The 27,420-nt window shown below is 36.9% G+C and overlaps 1 long non-coding RNA gene across 1 annotated transcript in view; it reads right to left on the reverse strand.

Moving 5' to 3' along the window:
* Nucleotides 1-252: 252 nt before the first annotated feature.
* Nucleotides 253-27,420, reverse strand: part of LOC149770067 (uncharacterized) — a 63,930-nt gene continuing 36,762 nt past the window's right edge. The window contains exons 2-4 of the long non-coding RNA XR_016418968.1: nucleotides 12,723-12,977; nucleotides 2,081-2,277; nucleotides 253-1,523 (exon numbers count right to left, since the gene is read on the reverse strand). This is a non-coding gene — a long non-coding RNA (uncharacterized LOC149770067). The remainder of the gene's footprint in view (nucleotides 1,524-2,080; nucleotides 2,278-12,722; nucleotides 12,978-27,420) is intronic.

The raw sequence follows: 27,420 nt of genomic DNA on the forward strand, positions 1-27,420 counted from the left end.
TCATAAAAAGTGCACAAAAGCTTTAGAAAAATAATTCTTTTTCGTTGTTCGAATTTTAGGACATTTTCTTACTCAGTAATAACACACTTCAAATTTGTTTTTTTCAATGTTCTCTCTTGAAAATAACACATTGCTAAAGTTCATTGATATTTTAGTACAATTACATCTTTGTATGAAAGAGTATAACTGTCTTGTATCGGAAAATATGTTAATTTTAAATACACAAAGAAAGTTCAAAGCAAATAGGGAATATATAATTTTTCTTTTACTTTAATTTTCTGTTTTCGAATACTTACGGTGCTTGAACTAATACTAAGAATGAAAGATAGCTGTTCCCCATGGACTCGTCTATCTGCTCAGTCCCACAAAGAGAACATCAAAAATATTACAACATTACCGTACGTAAAAGGCCTGTTGCTTGGTGGTCAAGGTCAAAGGGGTTGTTATTTGGTGGTCATAGTGTGTAATTTCAACCAAGAAATTATTTTTAACTCGGCATACAAGAAGTGATAAGGTCCCGAATATCTGCATCGTATTTTCTTTACCTTGTTAATTAACTTAAGAGATATTTAATGTCCGATTATACTGTTCCTGTGTGTATCTACACTTTTGGGGTACAGGTATCTTACAAAATTAGCATGGTGTCATCACTTGGTTCGTGCAATTTGTGTTGATTATAATCGCCTTCAACCAAAATGCTTCTGAAATAAATGTAGTCAAACTGTACCAATTTTGGGTCACTGAGAACGAAATGATGCTTATAATTGTTGATTGGCTCATGTTTTAGGGACATGATACTGGGTTTCGACAGTATTTGCTTTTTAGGCAAAACAATGAATGAAGCAATCTGAAGCTGGTATTGCGCCATACATGATATGAATTCGATCATGTTATTCCTAGACGTCATGGATGATGCAATCAAAATTACTCTTACATCACTCTGCTGAACAAATTGCTCTATATCAGCTCTAGAAATCATACAATATCGTGCTGTCTTATTTGTCAGAGTTTGATTTTGCAAAGAGACACATTTCTGTTTCGCCAAAGTGAGCCGAGATCCATTGTACTTGTGTAAACAACGCAGATAAGTTCTGTTATGTTTGTGGTGAAGTGACTTTTGAATCAGAAAAGCGCAGTATAACCACTATGGTTAAGAAAGCTTATCACCTTTATTTTGGCTGCAAAATGGGAGATCAGGACAAGAGATGGGCCCTCACACATATTCTGCAACACTTGTGCAACAAATCTTCGCCAGTGGTTGAATAGGAAAAGGAAATCTATGCCTTTTGCAATGCCAATGATGTGGAGAGAGCCAACAGATCATATCAGCAATTGATACTTCTGCATGGCGCCTCCAGTTGGGAAAGGTGTGTCAAAGAAGAATACGTGGACTGTGCATTATCCAAAAACTCTATCAGCTATACGCCCAGTACTCCATGGAGAAGGACTACTTGTTCCTGATGCACCAGAATCATTTTCACTTGAGCCAGACGAGGAAGAGGAAGAGGATGAAACTTCTTGTCCTGAATCATAAGGTGAAAGCAAAAATAAAGTGCTTTAAAATTTACGACTAAAACTCTAATATCTACACAATATACATAGACGTAAAATATAAAAACTTAAATATCTTGGAAACGTTGACCAATCAGTTGTTTCAATTGTTATAGTTGAATTCAGCACATCAAAACCCATAATAAATAGCACATTTTATCTCTGAAGCAGACGACTTAAAAACATTTTAGACCTGTAATTACATATTTTAAGGTTAACGAATTGTTGCCAACAGTTTTACCAAATTTGCATTGATAGGTGACCAGTCGAATTGAAAAGAATGGATGCAAGGGATTTAAAATAACATCTACAATCACACACAGCTATTCGTGTTCCAAAGTTTGAAATTAATGACATGTGGTCGATACTGTGGCAGCTATTAAAGAGAAGTAATATTGGAAATAAATATTCGCGCACGTTTCTCAGCTAGTGTTAGATTCACCCCTGCAAAAGCGTCCCTACCTATAAGTTCCGCCCCTAGGTTAAAATTTAAAAATCCTAAAGTATACGTGCACATGTACAGACCTACCTCGATAATATCACAAACTATCGAACATATGGAAGGACATTATCACATTAAGCAATCCCACCACATCTCAGACTTCAACCCTATGTCAGCTTTCTCACACCATGCCAGCCATAAAACTCCCAACCTCTATAAGCCTTCCCACTTCCCACCCGATGTCAGCCTTCTCGTCCCACTTAACGTCAGTTTTCCCTTGTAAACTGAAAAAAAATAAAAATAAATAAATCTCAGAAATTTTAATCATATACCTTTTCCAAGTGAGAAGATGAAATCTACCTTAGAAGACATAGTTTCCATGGTTCAGTACAGTGTAAATTTCTAGCTACCGTGTTGGAAAACTTGCACAACACGTTTAAATTGCTTTTATTTAAATATATGGCCTAGAGACAGAAAACTAAAATGTAATTGCAATGCACTGCCTTTGAGTTTGAAGAAATGATCAATATTGTTCCATAATTCAATTACAGTGGTTGCAGCTTTGTCAGTTTTATAGCTAATTGTTTCGTGACAGCATCTCCTTTCTTCACTGAGATGGAGAGAAAACAAAGCACGTTTATTACGAAATGAAATAAAATTTGCAAGCTCTAATCTCAAAAGGAATAAGCTAAAACCTGCAGCAACATTAGAATCGATTTTCTTTTTCTAAAACGGCAATGAAAATCGAGATTTTACTTTTGCCAATAATAGAAGGTGTGGCTAGATTGTTGGGTGGGAAGGGAACTTACTCAAGAAGTGTAGTTGTGTAAAGAAACATCTCAGTGTTTCCAATGCTGATGTTCTCAAGAGTGATTGTACTTTTGTATGATCTTAAAATGGACAGTATTTCCACTTGCACACTTGCTAAACTCCAAAATGTTCGCTTGAAATTGAAATAGAAAGTATTCCCAGACGTTACTCACTAGAACCTGTTATTTAATACAAGCATTCAGAAAATTCTTGCATTCTGTTGTTGATTCATTTTTCTCCTCATTAAATTTTCTCGAATCTTGTGTATTATGTATTTCTCGACAGGAATTTTCTTGCGACGTAATGACTGATTAAGTGCATACAGTAGATTAGGATATTCGTTTATTGTGAATGGTATTTTAGCGTGTTACATTTCCTTGGAACATTCGCGAACAGTTTATGTTAGCGAAACACGTGTCTTAATGTAAGAAGCGTACAGTTTTGCATTGTTGTTATGTTCATGTAAATTAGCATTGACCTTTTATAAAGGTTAATTGATTTCTTTCCAGAACGGACTCATACGTACTTTTTAACATTAACCATCGTACAAGAACAAAGTATTTCATTGTTCCATTTGTACCAAAATGAATTAATATTGGGTGCAAATTGTATGTTTTATCAAAGAAAAATGGTTTGAAAAAGTTGAGGTTAAAACCATGTGAAGTGTGTGTGTGTGTGTGTGTGTGTGTGTACTGGCCCGTCAGTTAGACAGCTAGTTCACCGACAAGAGACCTAACCAAATGCCTGACATGTTTACCAGCGATGTTATCGGTTTGCTTAGAATTAGGCTGACACGTGGCGAAGGTTAACCGAATGACCACTAGCTGCTTATTTCTTTTTTTTTATAGCTATTTTTGGTTTTGTTTTATTTTCTAAACTTTTTTGTTTTGGTCGAACGGGGGACAGTCAAATCAAGAAATGAGAAAACATAAACGTTTCAAGTGATTGAAATGTCATCAAGTCTTGCTAAAGAAAGAGTACTTTTCTTGTCGATTCAATCCTAAGAAAAATTAGTTAAAGTTAAAAACGACAGATAAAACTGTTCGTTCATTGTTCCACTGCATCTTTAAGATGCGATGACCTATATACAGAAAAGTTTGGTCCCAATTGACGAAGGTCTTGAAATGAGTTTATGTAGGAAACACTGATGTGCGTGCTTGTGACAGAGAAAGAAAGAGAAACACGGAGTTCTGCATGAATGTCCATCAGTTAAATATTATTTAACAATGACAGCAGAATCGAAGATTGAACAAAGTAACATATCTAGAAAGGCAGGTATGAGTAATACGCCTTATGTGCGAGGTCTTGTGTGTAAGTTATTATTATAGGATAAAATAACTAAAACTTATATTAAGATTTCTGCGTTTATAGTGGCATGACGTTATGTAAACTACAACATTTGTCAGCTGACAGTTTATACCCTGAAAAAAAACCCAACATTAAACTCTTATAACTGCAACTCTGAACAAAGTTTCTGTTGTCTTTGCATCTGTTGATCTATTATCACGCTCTATTCCTTTCATATCATATACTTGAAAACCTTCTTGTGCAATGATATTCTCATTTTAACAAACAGTTACTGTCAGCATGGAAAAAAATCCATAAGATCTGGCTCAGTTATGTTTTCCTGAGTGCAAATCAGTGTCTTGTTGACGATCCTCAAATTTGCAAGTTGGAAACAACAACAAAAAGTATTTCTTTATACAAGTGTTATGAGATTTGATTTTCTTGGGCAAGAACACAGAGCCAATATTTAATGGCTTTTTCCCACATTCACGTGCAGCTCTTTGTTCGCTTCTCCCTCTGGGTTGATAATTGTCTATATTACAAAAACAAATGAGCAAATCTCAAATAATGATTGTACCACCTATTTCTGTCGCATAGTTTCAGTCATTACTAGATGTCAAATTATACATCTTTTAAAAATTGAAGCTACAAAAGGTGTACGTACTTTGAACGGTGTTCTGGACTGACTTCATCCATGTGGTATAACGACTCTTTAACAACTTTTTTATGTTGGCAAAGAAATTGTACACTAAAGGAAATCAGGAAAATGAGTGTGCAATTGCGCAAAATGCTGATACACCCTCTTTGAATAGTCTTTATAAAAGGTTAAAATGTCGTTATGAATGAATCAAGAAATCTATTATTCTTGTTAGACCTTTTGTTCCAAATCTCGTAACAGACTTGTAGTATTTTGTTTTATTTTCTTCCAACTTTATTTATAGATAGTTGAAATGAGCTTATATGTTTGGATGTTGTCTATTTTTAATCCTTCCTCAATACTTCTATGTGTATTGCTCCTCCGTCCCCGATGGAGAAGTGTACGCTACGTGCACGATTGACGTTAATGATATCTTTTAGTTTCTCCACACTTAAATGAATCATAATGTCCTTTACATTTGACTAGTGCCAACGTTTTACCTTTTTGTTTTAAAAATCTCTTCTACTTTGTATATGTCATCTATTTTGCATGCAGAAGTTTCTGTTATTCGTATAAACTGCTTTCAATATCACCTTTATTCAAGTCTTCCACTGTGTGCTCAAATGGATCGCCTATTATTACTTACCTAATCTTAACTAATATCCGTCCCTTCTGAAAACATTTTGCATTGGAAAGTCTTGCTGTATCAACAAATTTAAACTTTGTCGTTCTATTTTTATTGGTTATGAAACAGCCAAATATATTTATCCATACCCTGATATGACGTCATCCTCGCAAGCTTCAGTTGAAATTATGTCTATTGGGATACGAGTACAGAATTATGCCTATTGGTATACGACTGTTGAATTTAAATTATGTATACTGGTATATGTATGGAATACGTTATAATGTATTGTGTAGTTTAACCAAATTGGTGTAAGTCGTTCAGCCGTCTTATTGACTTATGTACAATGGTCCAGTCTACATGGTGCAGTTACCTTTGGATGTTTTTGTTTGTTGTTGATGTTATCTCGTTACGCGGCTTGTTTAATGCAACAAAAAAAAAATGATACAGCGCCAGTTTTGTTTTTTAGTCTAGTATTGTATCCCTCTTTAAACGAGCAATATCATGCCTGTATTTTAATTAAAACAATTATTTCATTTACTCAGATGATTAGAAGACATGTATATTATTACTGTGAAAGACAACATCAGCCTATTATCCTTAGGCAGCTATAGTAACATCGATGTATAACTTGGCTGGCGGCTTCTAACGAGATATTCTATTATAAACACGTTAAAATTGATTGAATAAGCAATCGTTCATATCCATACCAAGAAAACCGTCAAAGAGTTTCCTTCAGGATTGAAGGTACTATTTACACAAAAATATTAGAACCTGCCTCGATCTGCGTAGACGAGAAAATAGAATATATAGTTGCTCTGAAGACCACAACTGGCTGATAAGGAGAAGGAAAACGTACGTAAATGTACCATTCCACAGCTGACCCATCATTAATTGAAATGAGTTGGTTAACCTATCTACGCATGCACTACCTGGGTTTCTTAATATACATTTAGGAACCCCATTATTAAAAGTAGCGGTTGATTCCTGAGGTGTAGAATATAGACTTTAATTTCAAACTCACGTAGTTATAAAATTCCGCTTCTGATATGGGTTTCTTAGCACTTAAGCATCAAATATTACGATAGATTCAGTAATAAGTAATTTGAAATTTAAAAATACTAGTACTGCATTTTAAATATTATCGTGTTTCTAATGGCATTATATATATATATATATATATATATATATATATATATATATATATATATATATATATATATATGAATTCAATCAGTATATTGTGCCCTTCATAGCAGCAGGAACGTTTCGACCTAAGATATGTATTAGTTATACAAAACCGGTCTCTTTGAAATGCAGATACATCAATATATAAAAAGCAATTTAGTGGGTTACACATAGTAAGTATTGACTAATTCTTTCGTAATCAGGTATACTACATTTTTACACAAGCCATTGATGCCATTCATGTGGAGTTTTCTTCCATTGATTGTGGGGTTTGTTATCTAGTAGGCACACCATTTCGCTTTAAAATTTTAGTTTTAGTGAACCGCCTACGTAAATTCCTTGTGCAAGCGTGGCTTGGGGCGTATTTGGTAATCCACTTATTTGCACTATCTTTGTCAATAAGACATCCACCTGAAAAAAGGCAACAACGTTCAACACAATTTGGCAAAGAATATGCATACAGGGGAAAATGTATGGACCTAGCTAGGTGACACAGGGTGAAATATCTTAGGAAATTTTGATATAGATAATATTCTTGACTTCAATCAACATCGCCCTGAGTCACGTGTAGCCAGAAAATTAAGTGCATGCACGTGGGTATGTGGGAAAAGAAGACGTTAACAGGCAAATCATGCTCATTCATTTGAGAAAACATTCGGAATGGGGTATTAACATTTAAGGTATGATTATCCTTCCCTTTGGTAATGTTTCCAAAAGAAGTTGTAATTATATGGCATATTCTTCGAGCCAGGACTAATCTCAGTCAAGGCGTATTTCAGACACACCACTTTCTCGTTAATTTATAGATTACAAGGAACGGTCACATTTGCTGCTCCCAGCATACAGGATATATTTTACATTTTCTATGAACAAAGGATTGGAACTTCTAAGGCACTTTATTTCCTCCAGATCTACGTATGCTCCTGAATTAATTTCTGCATTGAGTGCTGAGACTTCTCTGATCCAAGAAAAGGACGAAAAGAAGAAGAAAAAGAAAAAGAAATATACACTCCATTAGATACCAAATCCATTTGGACACAAAGCGGTACAGTGCAGGACCGAATCAGGTTAAGTGTGTGTGTGAGTGGATTCAAAAATTTCAAATGGGCCCTGACTTTCCTCGGAAGGGCATCAAAGCAAACATTTATGTGTCTATTTATTCAAAGTGAGCATAATACCGAAAGAAAATATGCGCAAGAGTTATGCGATAGTCAAATTTAAAGTGACTGTACCTTTGTGTGTACGTTAATTTAGTGGGGGGGGGGGGGGGCGGGGGAGAGGTCCCGACCTCCCTCTCGATCCGGTTATGTAAAGAATAACAAACCTGCTGCCAACTACGACAAAAACAATGAATAAAGCCATATCCCACAATAGTTAATAATCATTAGTCTGTTATATAAAGAAAACAGAAAACGTTAGCTCTGCTTTGTTTTATTTTGTGGACTTAGTACTTTTTCATGCAAAACAGCTACCAGGGTATACAAGACACAGGCTCCTGTGAAACACAGTTCAAGCATCGTTGTTGTGCATATGATCCAATATGCAATATCGTGGAACTGAGTAATTACCGATGCTGTTTGATACTGGTTTAGTCTATCATTTTCATACATTATGAAATAAATTATCTTGAAACTTGACACCGATACGGTTCCATGCCCCTGGAGAATCAGCCGTTCATCTTTGCAGCTGTGTTGTGTCAGTCAAAGCTTATTTGATCAGCGATTGATCTTTGATCACCAAGGTGCAGATTTAGACCCTCCGGGAATAAGCCATAAATCAATGGGCTTAGGATCAAACTCGATCAAGCTCGAATGCACCGCTACAAAACCCTACTTGATCGTGCATATTTCCAAGTAGACAACAATAGCATTAATACCCTAAGTCCCACGTTTATGAATCAATAAACAGTGCAACTTCTCATAGGGGCCCAACCATTCTGGCGAGAGGGGAGAACATGATATTTTCTTTGAGCGAGGATATTTTGTTTTCTTTATCTCAAGATTGTTTTTCTTTCAAATAAGTAAACGATTCTTTTGATTCTTCTTCTTCATATCAGAACAAGAATATTTTGTTCAATGGATTTGATGGCTGGAATGTCTTTTCATTTTCACAAGTATCCCAAGGATACCTTATCCCCCACCCCCTTGTTCCCACCAATGATAATTAAATCGAAGGTCTCTTATGGTCATCCCCTTTAAACACAAGACGCCTATATCCAGTCTGCGTCTCATTTTCTATTTCCTTCATTTCATCTACATATTTGACCTTTCCTTACGAGCCCCATCTCTTGTCCGTGCAACACTGATTCATCGCGTTTGTTGCAATGTACTCCCTATGTTGGTTTCTCAGTAATAAAAAGAAAATGGGTTCGTTGCCTTTGTTCTTTCTTTCTTCATCACTACGATGACTTCCAGATTTGCAAAGTGGTTTGCGACGAGTTCTTAGAATGACAAACAAGGTCTAATTCTTCAAAAAGATACAAACAAATCACCATGGAACCTCTATCGATAATTAACATCTCTTGATATTTTAAGTTTGGGTCTTTATAAAGAAGCATTTAAGAAGCTACAACTTGAAGCCCTAGTCTTTGATTATTGATTACAAAACAGTTCCAAACAGTCAGTGGATAAATATTCAACTGTTTCGGCGGTATTATAGTTCCTTTTGTAAGAAAGAAGTATCTGGCAAAGAAGATGAGTAGGAAAGCATATGGTCATTCACTGGATTATGCAAAGAGTTGGCAGAAAAGTGACAAGAACTCAATCAGTTGTGTTCTAAGATCTGTCACTAGAATGGTGTTCACAGGTTTGCTGATGATGCAATACATGGAATCGTGATCCATCTGTGAAGTATCCATAGACCGATGAAAATAGAAACAGACCAAAGAAATGCTCTTAAGAAATTTATCTGATATTCAGATTCAAAATATTGTGTTTTGATTGTGTAAATGCGCGTGCACATGAATCAGGAATACTTATTGGCACAGAATTACAGCAACATAATTTTGAAATATATGATGATGTCTCTCTTATAGTTCGTCCCTATCTGAAGAGAAGTCACTATGTCCACGTCCCCGTGAATAATCTTCTTTCCCGAAAAGATATATTCTGCCTGGTGAGCGTTGTCTTGGAAGAACTCTTGTGAAAATTGGAAGACTCAAACCCCAGTATGTGCCCCCCGCCCCCCCCCCCCCCCCATCTTGTCTGGATGACCAGGATCTTCCAGAGAAATACAGAATTCTGGATTCATTTTGTTGTCAGCGATTAAAAAAGTGAAGAAACATTTGTTTGCTGATCGCTTGCATATGGACCACTTTAAAACAACCAGAGAATGGCGCCTAAATAATCCTTTACTATTATTTCAAGTGTTCGTTAGAATAAAGAGTAACGAATAAAGAAAGTCACGGGTGTTGATCATTAGATATTTCCTACACCTCTAAACGTAGTCGTCTTTGTATTGTCATTTTTTGTCGTCACTAAACATACGGAAAAAAACTTACAGTGGTCTCATACAAGATCTTATCATAAACGAGTTGTTCGTCAAGTACGAAAACATCACATATGTACATCATATCAGCTGCCAATACAAGCCAAAGTCCGTGAAATGGAGACACGCGTCTCAGTAAGACAGTCTATCCAGAAATCTGATTTTAAAATATATATGATACTATGTCCACTGTTTTATGTGAAAGTAGGCGGCGTCTCGTCTACCGAACATTTTGGGATTTCCTGTTCTGTCATTTGTATTTTCCATTGGCAATCGTGTGCAGCTCACCATGGAAAAAGACCCTCAAGCAAGAGAAAGGAGAACATATCAACTATAGATCCTGCCCATCACAATAAAAAGCATTCCTAAGGATCCGAAAGTTGTATTAACATGGCATCTTGCACTGTGTGAAGGAAAGGAAGACTGCATATACAAGGAAGTACCCTAACTAAACTAGCAACATCTGGAATGGGTGCTACTAAAGACAAAGTGTATGCTTTTCAACGTATTGAGAAGCCTGCCACGTGGTATCTAATATACACCTGGACGAGACTGAAGTCATTACACTCCTTCACAGAAATTATGGACAAAAGGCTTCGTTTTGAAACTTCGAATTTCAGCAAGAACATTTAGTTTTAGACTTCAATTTTTATTCTCTGCCCTTTATGATGCCGAGAAGACAGATACTGTCAATAATAGTGGCAGAAAATAAACTTCCGCCGAACATTTCGAATGAAATTATCGAGGGCATTTCAGAAGCCATTATATCAATTATAGCAGCTGAAAGTAATGCACATATAGAGAATATAGTTGAGGATATTGCAAACATTCTAAATGATTCGGATATACCATGTGATATTTGCCTTATATTGATATCAGTGATACAGATGAAGAGGATGTACAACACATTAATGAAGAAAAGAATAAAGGAGGAGAAAACATAAGAGAAATACAATTCCAATATTAGGATGAAGTGGCTGATACTATTAAAGATATTATCCAAGATATTCAGTCCCTCCTTGAAGAAATACAGATACCATTTATGACAAAGATGAAACTGATGTATGTAGTACTAACAGTAGTACACTAGAGTATCACAATCTAAAGGTTGCACCGTCGCCGCCACTCACATACCGCAATCATTTACATGTCATTGGTACGGATGACAATATTTGCACAATGAAAGAGGTTCTCGAAGATTGTTTCGGTTTCTTGATTCATTGCCCCACTCAAGTCCAGAGACGCTGAGAATAAAATATGCATGACCAGGAATTTCGGTAAGCCAACTTGAACTGATATTCGTTTAGAAGACCCATGAGGAATTGGTATGAAAGTACAGCCATTGCCGTTGCAGAAAGACTAGGAGGAAAAGATGGATGCAACTTACTTTTGGACATTATGGGGTCTTCACTGTCGTTCTCAGTTTTGAATGGAGCTTCATTTATGCTTTATTTTGTACACTTCTTATGATAGAATACAATTTAAGTCATTTTCACAAACAAATGAAACATGCACTATTCAGTACATCTCACATTGATATCAGTGCCATCATCGGATTAGACACTTTTTGAGAGAATGGGCAAACAGACGCAAAAATGTATTCGACCGGAGGCCTTACTAAGCATAAAAGCCAAATATGTTCACACAAGAGTAGCAGAGACAAGTGCATACAGTAATCCAGACTGTCATCTGAGGAGAAGATTTGTTAAATGTGAATGCAAGATGAGACAAATGACGGGGAGATAGCCGAAAATCTGCAAAAGTTCGCCAGTGACAGTGACTTAGGTCATATTTTAAGAACAGTTGATCTGATACCTCGATGAGAGCGAATGTCATTACGTTTTAACCCCATTCCAAGAAATATAAATTAAAAAGAGAATCCAGAGGTGCGGCAAGAGTCATATATCTAGTCGCAGAAGAGACGGGAAAACTCCTGCTTCACAGATATGCAGCTAGATATGGTCATTTGTGTATGACACTTGGTGATCGTCCTAACATTGAAATCGATAAATGGACCTAAACATCTCATCAACAGAGCAAAAAGATCGAAAGCGTCAACAATCAAGAGGAATAAAGGGGCACTGTACATGAACATAAACAGTAAGGAAAAAAAAAACAACCAAAAAGGGAAAGTGAAACAGACGACGAATGTGATCTATCTAAGCTCATCCACGAATACTTGCTGGTCAATTTTTAAGCAAGAGTGGACAAAATAAATAAATCAGTTATTGTGAAAAGAGCTCTTCCCGAGTTCATAAAGAAAATATCTGATACTGGAGCTGCAAGTGAGAAAAGGCAAGTTGGCCTGATTTAGACGAGTTCATCCTAATGGATTTCAAGGTTGTTCCAGATACCATAAAGGACCACACGAAAGCTTGTCAAAGACTTTTCTGGGGCGATGTTCAAGATATCAGCTCCGTCTGGAAACGAATTGTACAGTACTTATCAAAGTCAAATCTTCACGAGCTGATAGGACACCTTCCAGATTTACATCACACTGATATTTGTGAGGAAAAATACTCTTACACTTAAATGCAGAAAAAGAGATGACCAGTGATAAAACATTTCCATATATTTTGGAAATGTTTCCTGGCTATAAATGTACAAGTTCCTATATAGGCAGTCACATTGTTCTGCTTCTTCTTAAGCCGAATATAATCATGAATATAGTCAATGACGCTCTGCGGACAGTATACCTTTGATAATAGACCGACTGCACATGTTGTTACTTTTACAACATCATAATGGAATCGATTTACTTTCGAATCTGGAATTGTTGGTGTCTAGAAGCTGTTCGACATCAGGCAGAAAAAGGGAGAAGCTAAAATAGCTCAGCTTGATTGAATGCAGGAGATAGATGCTGAACTGCTTGGCGGAGATTCTTTCGTCAATTTCTTATCATTAGCGGATATGGATACAGTCCTAATTTGACTCTTTGGTATCTGTCTCCACTGAAAAAGAAAGGGAAATGGAACCTTTACACGCCCTGCTTATGCGTGGTTACAGAAATAAAACCTTACCAATGCAACATCTCGAAAATCGTAAAAAGTACTGAAAGCTACCTAATTATGAAGTATTCAGCAGATCTGATTGCCACCATTTTGTGCATGAGTAGAATATACATTTTACCGCGATATTATGGAGTTTGGAACTTTACGTAAAAATATTGTAATGAAAGTCATTGGTAATCAAGATCTTATGCATTTCAAACTCTTTCACATTGCGATCAATAAGAAAAATCTAAGCCAGCTTCCTGTTTGGAGAAGTTTTACTGTCATAAGACCTAAAATGCATCTGCATTGACCTTTGATGAAGTCTGACCAATAACTATCAACATATCTAGAAAAGATAAATTCAGACATCTACACACACGGTTGTCTCCACCCACCAATTCACGCTTAGATAGATTATTCATTGACTAAATGGTGTCATGAGACAATTTTATCAGATTTTCTTCAACAGTGTTGTATCTCCACACATGCATACTCTGACGTGCTTTATAGTTTCGAAGATGATTTTCATGTACCTGATCAGGAAGAATTGCTGTCAATACCATCACACCAGAAAAAATACTGCAGTAGGAAATTAATTCTGCTATTTAGAATAAGGACATAAAGGAAGTGTGCCTTACCAGGGATGCAAGGCAAGCTGGATCCAAGAAAACGAGACAGACAGCCTTTAATGCCATCCGCAATGTATATATTCGACAAATCTTAACTTTACAAACTTCTTTTTCTGTTCCTTAAGAAATGACTTGACAATTAAATGCAAATATAATCACACACGACACGTACGCATGTACATATATCGCTGTTACGAACGGCTTAAATTCTTGTATTTGGTAAACAAAATGCTCGATTATTGTTTTTTCAGATAGTTATATGCAAACGAAATAATTATTTTCACCATTTTAAATGTACAAATGTATAAGGGGTATCAGTTTTTGCTTCTCGTCCTTCCAGGCAACATTTTTGAAACAGAAACAATGTACATTTAGGAGCCAAATATAGACGCAAATTGTACCGGCCTGTTTTGGTCAAAGGTCATATTTCGAATGACATTTTCATTCTTGATACAAGGGTCTTGAGGCTCAGATTACGTTTTGTCAACATTCATTTTTTATCAGTAATGTTTTACCAGAAATTTCATGACAAAAACACTCTTCTAGAGAAAATGAACTTTGCATACACATACAAGTTTCCTTATTATACAGATTTACATACCTTACCACAACGATCTTTGCATACACATACAAGTGTCATTATTATACTGATTTACATGCCTTACCACAACGAACTTTGCATACACATACAGTTGTCCTTATTATACTGATTTACATACCTTACCTCAACGAACTTTGCATACACATACAAGTGTCATTATTATACTGATTTACATACCTTACCACAACGAACTTTGCATACACATATAGTTGTCATTATTATACTGGTTTACATGCCTTACCACAACGAACTTTGCATACACATACAAGTGTCATTATTATACTGATTTACATACCTTACCACAACGAACTTTGCATACACATATAGTTGTCATTATTATACTGGTTTACATGCCTTACCACAACGAACTTTGCATACACATACAAGTGTCATTATTATACTGATTTACATACCTTACCACAACGAACTTTGCATACACATATAGTTGTCATTATTATACTGGTTTACATGCCTTACCACAACGAACTTTGCATACACATACAAGTTTCCTTATTATACAGATTTACATACCTTCCCACAACGATCTTTGCATACACATACAATTGTCATTATTATACTGATTTACATGCCTTACCACAACGAACTCTGCATACACATACAAGTGTCATTATTATACTGATTTACATACCTTACCACAACGAACTTTGCATACACATATAGTTGTCATTATTATACTGGTTTGCATGCTTTACCACAACGAACTTTGCATACACATACAAGTGTCATTATTATACTGATTTACATACCTTACCACAACGATCTTTGCATACACATACAGTTGTCATTATTATACTGGTTTACATGCCTTACCACAACGAACTTTGCATACACATACAAGTGTCATTATTATACTGATTTACATACCTTACCACAACGAACTTTGCATACACATATAGTTGTCATTATTATACTGGTTTACATGCCTTACCACAACGAACTTTGCATACACATACAAGTTTCCTTATTATACAGATTTACATACCTTGCCACAACGATCTTTGCATACACATACAATTGTCATTATTATACTGATTTACATGCCTTACCACAACGAACTCTGCATACACATACAAGTGTCATTATTATACTGATTTACATACCTTACCACAACGAACTTTGCATACACATATAGTTGTCATTATTATACTGGTTTACATGCCTTACCACAACGAACTTTGCATACACATACAAGTGTCATTATTATACTGGTTTAAATGCCTTACCACAACGAACTTTGCATACACATACAAGTGTCATTATTATACTGGTTTACATACCTTACCACAACGAACTTTGCATACACATACAAGTGTCATTATTATCCTTATTTATATACCTTACGAAAACGAATTTTGCATACACATACAGTTGTCATTATTATACTCATTTACATACCTTACCACAACGAACTTTGCATACACATACAGTTGTCTTTATGATACTGCCTTACATATCTTACCACAACGAACTTTGCATACACATACAAGTGTCATTATTATACTGATTTACATACCTTACCAAAACGAACTTTGTACACACATGCAAGTGTCATTATTATACTGATTTACATACCTTACCACAACGAACTTTGCATACACATACAAGTGTCATTATTATCCTTATTTATATACCTTACGAAAACGAATTTTGCATACACATACAGTTGTCATTATTATACTCATTTACATACCTTACCACAACGAACTTTGCATACACATACAGTTGTCATTATGATACTGCCTTACATATCTTACCACAACGAACTTTGCGTACACATACAGTTGTCATTATTATACTGGTTTACATGCCTTACCACAACGAACTTTACATACATATACAGTTGTCATTATTATACTGCCTTACATATCTTACCACAACGAACTTTGCATACACATACAGTTGCCATTATTATACTGGTTTACATGCCTTACCACAACGAACTTTGCATACACATACAGTTGTCATTATTATACTGGTTTACATGCCTTACCACAACGAACTTTACATACATATACAGTTGTCATTATTATACTGCCTTACATATCTTACCACAACGAACTTTGCATACACATACAAGTGTCATTATTATACTGATTTATATACCTTACCAAAACGAACTTTGCATACACATACAGTTGTCATTATTATACTGATTTACATACCTTACCACAACGAACTTTGCATACACATACAAGTGTCATTATTATACTGATTTATATACCTTACCAAAACGAACTTTGCATACACATACAGTTGTCATTATTATACTGATTTACATACCTTACCACAACGAACTTTGCATACACATACAAGTGTCATTATTATACTGATTTATATACCTTACCAAAACGAACTTTGCATACACATACAAGTGTCATTATTATACTGGTTTACATGCCTTACCAAAACGAACTTTGCACACACATACAGTTCCCATTATTATACTGATTTACATACCTTACCTCAACGAACTTTGCATACACATAGAAGTGTCATTATTATACTGATTTACATGCCTTACCAAAACGAATTTTGCATACACATACAGTTGTCATTATTATACTGGTTTACATGCCTTACAACAACGAACTTTACATACATATACAGTTGTCATTATTATACTGCCTTACATATCTCACCACAACGAACTTTGCATACACATACAGTTGCCATTATTATACTGGTTTACATGCCTTACCACAACGAACTTTGCATACACATACAGTTGTCATTATTATACTGGTTTACATGCCTTACCACAACGAACTTTACATACATATACAGTTGTCATTATTATACTGACTTACATATCTTACCACAACGAACTTTGCATACACATACAAGTGTCATTATTATACTGATTTACATGCCTTACCACAACGAACTTTGCATACACATACAGTTGTCCTTATTATACTGATTTCTATACCTTACCAAAACGAACTTTGCATACACATACAAGTGTCATTATTATACTGATTTATATACCTTACCACAACGAACTTTGTATACACATACAGTTGTCATTATTATACTGATTTACATACCTTACCACAACGAACTTTGCATACACATACAAGTGTCATTATTATACTGATTTACATGCCTTACCAAAACGAATTTTGCATACACATACAGTTGTCATTATTATACTGGTTTACATGCCTTACCACAACGAACTTTTCATACATATACAGTTGTCATTATTATACTGCCTTACATATCTTACCACAACGAACTTTGCATACACATACAGTTGCCATTATTATACTGGTTTACATGCCTTACCACAACGAACTTTGCATACACATACAGTTGTCATTATTATACTGGTTTACATGCCTTACCACAACGAACTTTACATACATATACAGTTGTCATTATTATACTGCCTTACATATCTTACCACAACGAACTTTGCATACACATACAAGTGTCATTATTATACTGGTTTACATGCCTTACCACAACGAACGTTGCATACACATACAAGTGTCATTATTATACTGGTTTACATGCCTTACCAAAACGAACTTTGCACACACATACAGTTCCCATTATTATACTGATTTACATACCTTACCACAACGAACTTTGCATACACATACAAGTGTCATTTTTATACTGGTTTACATGCCTTACCACAACGAACTTTGCATACACATATAGTTGTCATTTTTATACTGGTTTACATGCCTTACCACAACGAACTTTGCATACACATACAAGTGTCATTATTATACTGATTTACATACTTTACCAAAACGAACTTTGCACACACATACAGTTGTCATTATTATACTGATTTACATACCTTACCACAACGAACTTTGCACACACATACAAGTGTCATTATTATACTGGTTTACATGCCTTACCACAACGAACTTTGCATACACATATAGTTGTCATTATTATACTGGTTTACATGCCTTACCACAACGAACTTTGCACACACATACAAGTGGCATTATTATACTGATTTACATACCTTACCAAAACGAACTTTGCATACACATACAAGCATCATTATTATACTGGTTTACATGCCTTACCACAACGAACTTTGCATACACATATAGTTGTCATTATTATACTGGTTTACATGCCTTACCACAACGAACTTTGCATACACATACAAGTGTCATTATTATACTGATTTACATACCTCACCACAACGAACTTTGCATACACATATAGTTGTCATTATTATACTGGTTTACATGCCTTACCACAACGAACTTTGCATACACATACAAGTGTCATTATTATACTGATTTACATACCTTACCACAACGAACTTTGCATACACATATAGTTGTCATTATTATACTGGTTTACATGCCTTACCACAACGAACTTTGCAAACACATACAAGTGTCATTATTATACTGATTTACATACCTTACCACAACGAACTCTGCATACACATACAGTTGTCATCATTATACTGATTTACATACCTTACCACAACGAACTTTGCATACACATACAGTTGTCATTATTACACTGGTTTACATGCCTTACCACAACGAACTTTGCATACAGATACAGTTGTCATTATTATGCTGGTTTAAATGCCTTACCACAACGAACTTCACATACATATACAGTTGTCATTATTATACTGCCTTACATATCTTACCACAACGAACTTTGCATACACATACAGTTGTCATTATTATACTGGTTTACATGCCTTACCACAACGAACTTTGCATACATATACAGTTGTCTTTATTATACTGCCTTACATATCTTACCACAACAAACTTTGCATACACATACAAGTGTCATTATTATACTGGTTTAAATGCCTTACCACAACGATCTTTGCATACACATATAGTTGTCATTATTATACTGGTTTACATGCCTTACCACAACGAACTTTGCATACACATACAGTTGTCATTATTATACTGGTTTACATGCCTTACCACAACGAACTTTACATACATATACAGTTGTCATTATTATACTGCCTTACATATCTTACCAAAACGAACCTTGCATACACATATAGTTGTCATTATTATACTGGTTTAAATGCCTTACCACAACGAACTTTACATACATATACAGTTGTCATTATTATCCTGGTTTACATACCTTACCACAACGAACTTTGCACACACATACAGTTGACATTATTATACTGCCTTACACATCTTACCACAACGATCTTTGCATACACATACAGTTGTCACTATTATACTGATTTACATACCTTACCAAAACGAACTTTGCAAACACATACAGTTGTCCTTTACATACATTACCACAACGACCTTTGCATACACATACAAGTGTCATTATTATACTGGTTTAAATGCCTTACCACAACGAACTTTACATACATATACAGTTGTCATTATTATACTGGTTTACATACCTTACCACAACGAACTTTGCATACACATACAGTTGTCATTATTATACTGCCTTACACATCTTACCACAAGGAACTTTGCATACACATACAAGTGTCATTATTATACTGATTTACATGCCTTACCACAACGAACTTTGCATAGACATACAAGTGTCATTATTAAACTGATTTACATGCCTTACCACAACGATCTTTGCATACACATACAAGTGTCATTATTATACTCATTTACATGCCTTACCACAACGAACTTTGCATACACATACAAGTGTCATTATTAAACTGATTTACATGCCTTACCACAACGAACTTTGCATACACATACAGTTGTCCTTATTATACTGATTTACATACCTTACCACAACGAACTTTGCATACACATACAAGTGTCATTATTATACTGGTTTACATGCCTTACCAAAACGATCTTTGCACACACATACAAGTGTCATTATTATACTGATTTAAATACCTTACCACAACGAACTTTGCATACACATACAAGTGTCATTATTATACTGCCTTACATATCTTACCACAACGAACTTTGCATACACATACAAATGTCATTATTATACTGGTTTACATGCCTTACCACAACGAACTTTGCATATACATACAAGTGTCATTATTATACTGGTGTACATGCCTTACCAAAACGATCTTTGCATACACATACAGTTGTCCCTATTATACTGATTTACATACCTTACCACAACGAACTTTGCATATACATACAAGTGTCATTATTATACTGGTTCACATGCCTTACCACAACGAACTTTGCATACAGCAGCAGGGGGGGGCGAATCGGACATTTTGTCCAAACGTCATTTGGCTTAATTAATACTTTCTGCAACTCAATGATCTAGTGTCGTCAGCGCCTGGTAAAAAAAAAGACGACGTCGTCGTCGGGGATCGTCCAATCGTCATTTGGTTTAATTAATACCTTCTGCGCGTCGATCCCCAGCGTCGTCAGCGTCCGGTAAGCGCATCGACGACCGCGTCGATGTCATCGCCCCCCCTGCTGCTATGATCTTACAAACAGAGTGATCACTAACTCCTCCTCTTGCAGATCAATTAGGTTATTTGACTGATCGGTAAGTCTGAAATTAATTCTCGTTAAAAACCGATTATGGCATCGCATATAGACCGGATTAATCGGACTCTCAACGATTAAAAATCCCGGAGGGGCTGTTGGTGAAAATGAATAAAGGATATACCCCTGTTGGGCCTGATTTGATTGCTTGGTATCCACCTGGTAACTTCCTTCGATAGCATCACACACTAGATTAATCGCTATCACCGATACAATATTTACGTTGTATGGAGCAATATGCCTACCATCATCTCCGTTATCGTGTCTGAGGATAGTTGATGGATCCAGAAAATCATTAAGAGATTTTCTTAGTTCTGGCGCATTGTATCCTGGAACCTTTAAATCGGGTAAATCGGCTTCTGTGATATTAAACTCGGTTAGGAATTTTTGTTTATCATTAGTTCTGCTATCGGATATTACTTTAACAATTCGTTCATTGATATATTCCATGTCTGATATAAGTTGATTTAACACCTCAACGTGTTTTTGTGCTTTTGTCTCCCGTAGCTGTTCTAGTTGCAATCGGTAATTACGATTAATCTCGGCAAACGCATCAGTGATATCATTTAAACTAATTGCGATCTCGACGTCTGTTTCAGGAGTTTCCTTATACGTAAAATACCATTTAATGGTATTCCTGTTTTGAAATATAAACCTGGGGGGTAAGAACGCGTTTTTCATAACAGATAATTTATCTCGATACCGGGGGGTAATCTCATGATACGATTGCGTGTCCGCGGCGATTCCATGAGGTGGATTCTTAGGCCATCCTAGTATGGTTCTTATTGAACTGTTATAGATATCAACCATATACCCCGGTGTGCTTATTTCAATCGTCGACGATAACGTCGGTTCATGAACCGTAATAGCGATTTTTGATTCTTTTCCTGTGATCGATTTTATCCTGCGTTGAAATTCTTTATTGATTTGTTCTATTTGGTATGACCCAGTTGGTATTGTAACCTCCTCCCAGTCTGGGGTCCCATCGGGTTTATTTGTCCGTGCAAAAACCAGCGAGTTATTAGGTTGTTGTCCGTTAAATGCGTCCGCTCGAATATTAGGCCAACTGTGATATACTCGCAATTTTGCCAGCGCTATTTCCTTCACTGGAACCGGTGATGGAAAGTTCACACTGAATTCGGGTTTTGTTGACGTTATCGATATCATATTTGTTTGTACCGGAGTGGTGTTCTCCGCGATCCGTTGAAGCAACTGAAACCCTTCGGGGTTCAGCGACATTATTATTATTCGTTGTTTTTAGTGTCTAATTTCAACAACCAGGTGGTTCCGGCTTCCAGTTGAAAATCCTCGATTTTTGACATCGCGGAGCTATACAACTGGACCATCGTGGAGAATTCAACATCGGATACGAACAAATTATCAATTGACAACGAGATCAACCCGGATAATTTCGAGTACGCGTCGGATACTATTTGATGTTTTACTGTATACTCGTTGAGTTTTTTCTGAAAACACGATGATATCTTTCTAGTGATTGCGTTGGCGACTCTAGCAACTGTCATCGCGGAGACAGCGATTGGAACAGCGATCGGGGCTATCGTGGTTACCGTGGATAAAATAACACCGGTACCGGCTACTATACCCGACACCGAGTACACGACCGCGTCGATGGCGGTTATTTTTCGGCGGTATTTTTTTATTTTTACACGGTATTGTTCGGAAAGCGTTTTCAAGTTCGCGGAGAATTCTTTTGCGGTATCGAATCGATATTGATGTGACGTCGGTGATACCTCTGATTCAATTTCCTTGGTGGTCATTTTTATTTTAAAAGAGCTAGTGTTTTTAATTAATTAGATTCGCTACAAATTCCACATACCATGTGATGTTTGCCCCGGCTAGATTTCCATCAACGGCATAAATTGTAAACTGTTCAGTTGCGTTCCTGTCTATAATTGTTGATATTGTATTGTTAAACCCGGATGAACTCGACGATAATATATTAAACTGCATCATTGAAACCAGTGTCAATCGATAAATGCCCTTAACAGTTGCGGTGATATTTACTGTATTCTGTGTAGGAGTCCAATCGAATGATCCATGCCGAATTATGTATACTGTGTTGATGGTGTTCTCATGAGGGATTTTTATTTTTATCATTTCCGGTATTCTGTCTTTGATATTTGCAACATCAACTATGATTGTTTCTATTTCCCGTGTATGCACGTATAAACCCCTTTTGATCGAGCTTTCAATATCAGTTTTGATTGTTTCTATTTCCCGTGTATTCTCGGTCATACTTTTTTTGTTCGCTGCAACATCAAGTTTGATTGTTCCTATTTCATATGTATGCGCGTCTATACCTTTTTTGTTCGCTGCAACATCAGTTTTGATTATTCCTATTCCCCGCCAATACGCGTCTACATTTTTTTTTGTTCGCTTCAACATCAGTTTTGATTGTTCCTATTTCCTGTGTATGCGCGTCCACACCTTTTTTGTTCGCTTCAATATCAGTTTTGATTGTTCCTATTTCCTGTGTATGCGCGTCCATATTATTTATGATCGTTGTAACATCAGTTTTGATTGTTTCTATTTTCCGTCCATGCGAGTCTACATTATTTATGATCGTTGCAACATTAGCGCCGATTATTTCTATTTCCCGCTCATGCGCGTCTACATTATTTCTGTTCGTTGCAACATCAGCTTTAATTATTTTTATTTCCTGTCCATACGCAGTGATATCATTTATAGTTATTGTAATCTCATCCAGCTTGGTATTTTTTTTACCAAAAAATTTATCAAAGTTGTCATCGATCCTGTTAACATTTTTTCGTAACGTGTAAAATTGGCCCGACAGCGTCGTAAACTCCAAAATAGTATTTTTTATTGTTGCAAGATTTGGTTCGGTCACCGTCGGGGTCCCAAAAAAACTAGCGGTAGTGAGTTGTATATCGGTGATAGATTTTTTCACCTCGGCGACAGATTTTTTCACCTGCGCGTCAAGTTCGGTCACCGATCTATCTAACCTTGTAAAACCGTCCTGGACTAATGTTACCCTATCCGTCACCGTCGATATATGTTTACCCGGTTTGAGTCGTCCGTCGCCGGTATACAGCGCGATAGTGTCCTCGGCGGCATCACGCCGTCGTATTAAAACGTCATCCAGCGACACATTACTGGATTTCAATTTACCCTGGCGGTCTTGAAATACAACTATTTCACCCGGGTCAACACTGGTTAAATTCAACGTATCAGCGATTTCATCCTCGATTAGTTTTTTTATGTCGGCGGCGGCCGTTTCCGTGGATTCTTTCAGCGCCGAAACCGGTCGTCCCCAAATATCAATCATCGTTATTGTAAAAAAAAACGGCGTTTCTAATTAACCCGCCGGGCCTCTACGACCCCACTAGTGTATTCGTTTACAACCACATGAGGTGGTTTTCGCGATGATGAAATCGCCGCGAGTACGTTCAATACCTCACGGCCACATATCGGTGGGTCGCTTAATCGCTGTGTTGGCAGCGTGGAATAAAAAGCCCGGGCTGAACACGCCCGGATATACCGCATAAACTCTTTCGGCGGAGCTAACCCGTATGAATCAAAATAGACGATCGCACGCGGATCAATCGCGTACGCAACCCAATGAGTTCCCGCTCCGGAGGACCCATCGAGGTTAATTATGCCTGTTTCAGTATTCCTTGGGGCCGCCGGTAATTGATCCCTCATAAAAACACCTCTGAAGTTTTTTATCGCTAGCGCGTTTGCGGCGTCTATTAAATCAAAATTAGACATGGGAGTCATTGACTCCTGCGTTAATAAACGGTCCCCGGTAGTCTTAGACCCTTTCCCGAGTACCATGAATACGGGGTTCCCCGTAGTCTTAGACCCTTTCCGGCTACGGGTCGTTTTTTTTTTTATAGCCTTTCCCGGTTGCCTTTTTCAGTGCCATTCCCGCCGCGGTACCAACTGCCCCCAACGCAGCCGCCTTAGCCACTGCTGGGGCCGCCGCGGCAATCAACGCTGGAATTGCGGCTAACAGCGGAAATATCCCACCGGTCTTTTCCATGTTTTTAATCGTTGCGGCCGAGAAATCTATTTGAACACCCTTTTTATTCTTCATCGTATCATTGAAATGTTTTATTTGACGCGCCGTCAACGATATCTTATGATTACCACCTGCCATCTGTGACGGCTTTAACGTTATTGTGGTTCCACATTGTTTAGCCGACTTTGATCGTAATTTCTTGACTTGACCATCGGTCAACTCTACACCGACAACATTATACGACATTTTTATTGTAAACGCGTTTATGTTTTCAATTACATGTTTTCCACTGGTGCATCAACGATTCTCATTCGTCCACCAACACCTTCCAACAGCATTGATTTATCGCTGAGAATGACAGCAACCGCTCTATAATCGGCAATAACGCCGCGAGTTACATTAGCTCGGAAGTGTATATCAACGACGGATTGTCTTGTTAAATCAAGATGTTCGAGCGAAAAGTAATAGATCGGATATAGTTCTTTGAAATCATGTTGTGATATTTGCAAACCAGTGTCGACGTTTTGATCACGACTCATATACGACAGCAACCGATGGTACACGCGTGCAATATGGTTTTGACCGTAATTAAGTTGTATATCCTCAGATGGTTCCTGCTGGCCGTTTATTCTCAGCGAGACGTCAGTAACGCCTAATCGATCAAATATCATATGGCTGGATAGTTGATTATCAACTCTCGTCATATCCTGCAACGCAACAAATATATGACGCGGAGCCGAAATGCCTTGTTGTGATGCCAGGTTCCATGTGAATATACCATTGATATTTGATTGCTTAGTATCTGTTGTTGTTGTTAACCAACTTAGTAATGATTTTCCTCCCTGCTCCATAAAGGATAGCAATCGTGCCTCTGTGGTAATGGATGGAGTCATTACTGGCATCCACAATAATATTTTAGTTAAAACGACTTTACCAGGGTCATTATTTGGATTCGCAAGATCCGCTGGAATTCTCCAAATTGCATTTCTATCATCACCTTTTCGCACAAGCACCACGGTATGCTTTGCTCCGTAGATAACTTTTCGCACGTTCCTACAAAATCCAAATATATGATGCAGTGGAATCGCGCATGAGAAAGATCTACGCGGCCCTGTTAACATTGATATGCGTGTTGCAGCTCCGATGTTAAAATTAGGATCGCTGTTTATAATCATATTCTCAACATCAGCGTTAGCGCTATCAGCATTATTTCTTGGTCGTCTTACCACAAATTGCGAGTTTCCAGCAGTGTTTCTAGTATCCTTTGCAAACATCATAGATGGACCCGCTGATCTTGTATAATCGTCGGAATATCTTGCTAGCCCTATTATTGTTGTAGCAACATCAACATCACGTTCTATTGATTCAATTTCTCGCCCGTCAATGAGATATTTTGCGCTCTCAAATAGCGCCATTACGCCGTTATTGACTAAGCCAACTTTGGTATCATCTGGATACGGTGCTGGTACAGCAGGAGTATCGGCCTCTGTTACAAGTTCTCCTTCGATTTCAATAAACGCTTCACACGGTAAAAAGTATTTACTGGTATCATGGACTTGAAGTTCAATTCGCGATCGTATGTTGGGTTGTACTGCATGATAGGAATAAAATTGATAATTACGGACAGAATCATCCTTGTGCACTGGTGCGTCCATATCAAACGCCGGGTCAGTTGTTCGTTTAAACATTTTATTTAATAATACGCTGATGCATCTAAATCATCGTCGTCGTTTTAAATTCTTCGAATTTTGTCGTGGTTTTAAACCACTTCCCGCTATTATGTTTGCGATGTCATCTTGATTATTGTTTACCAACGACGCTAGTTTTTCTTCCACGGCGTTATTTATTACTTTACTGACATTTGCAGGCATCACTGTCGTTGATGGCATCACCGGTGGTTTCTGTTTTTTTCTCCTCACCAACGACATTAGTTTGTCCTTTGCTGCAGAAAACGCCCTTCCGGCGACATCTCCAATAGCACTAATACCCTTATCACGAATAACATCAATAGCCTTCATTCCTAATTGTTTGGCTAACGGCGCTACTTTTGGAGCCATTCTTGTAAATAACCCCGCAATGGTGCTACCGAGACCGTCTCCGTACCACGCGCGGTATACAGGCAATCGTGAGTTTACCACGTAGACGAGTACTGGTTTATCGTGGTTGTAGTGTATGATCATCTTTATTATAAAAACACCGGTTTTTCAATTAGTGATTGTGATCACCAGTGATTGATCACCCCCCCCCCCACCGCCGTGTGGAAAACCGGAATAAATTTTATCAAAATTTCCTGGGGATTTTGCCCTCGATAAAAATCCGGTTTTTTTCCGGTTTTTTCTTGATTTCTAGTCATTTTTGGTCATTTTTTGTTGCCTATAGTCGTTTTTTTCGATTTTTCAGCAAAAACATCGATTTTCTCTAAATGATTTCCTGGGGTTTTTGCCCTCAAAAAATTGCCAAAAACGGTCAAAAAATGGCCAAAAATCGACAAAAATCGACCAAAAAACTGACAATTTTATAATTTTATAATTTTATAATTTTTTTAATCATCCACGAGTTCGTCTATGAGCGTTCGATATGCATTAACGTCCATGATACCGCCCGTAAATAACCGCTTGCAAATATCAGCGGCCTCATTGATTATTTCCGGAGA

This window comes from Sinohyriopsis cumingii, unplaced genomic scaffold (genome assembly GCF_028554795.1).
Source record: "Sinohyriopsis cumingii isolate HCF-2022 unplaced genomic scaffold, ASM2855479v2 utg002739l, whole genome shotgun sequence".
NCBI classification, from domain to species: Eukaryota; Metazoa; Mollusca; class Bivalvia; order Unionida; family Unionidae; genus Sinohyriopsis; species Sinohyriopsis cumingii.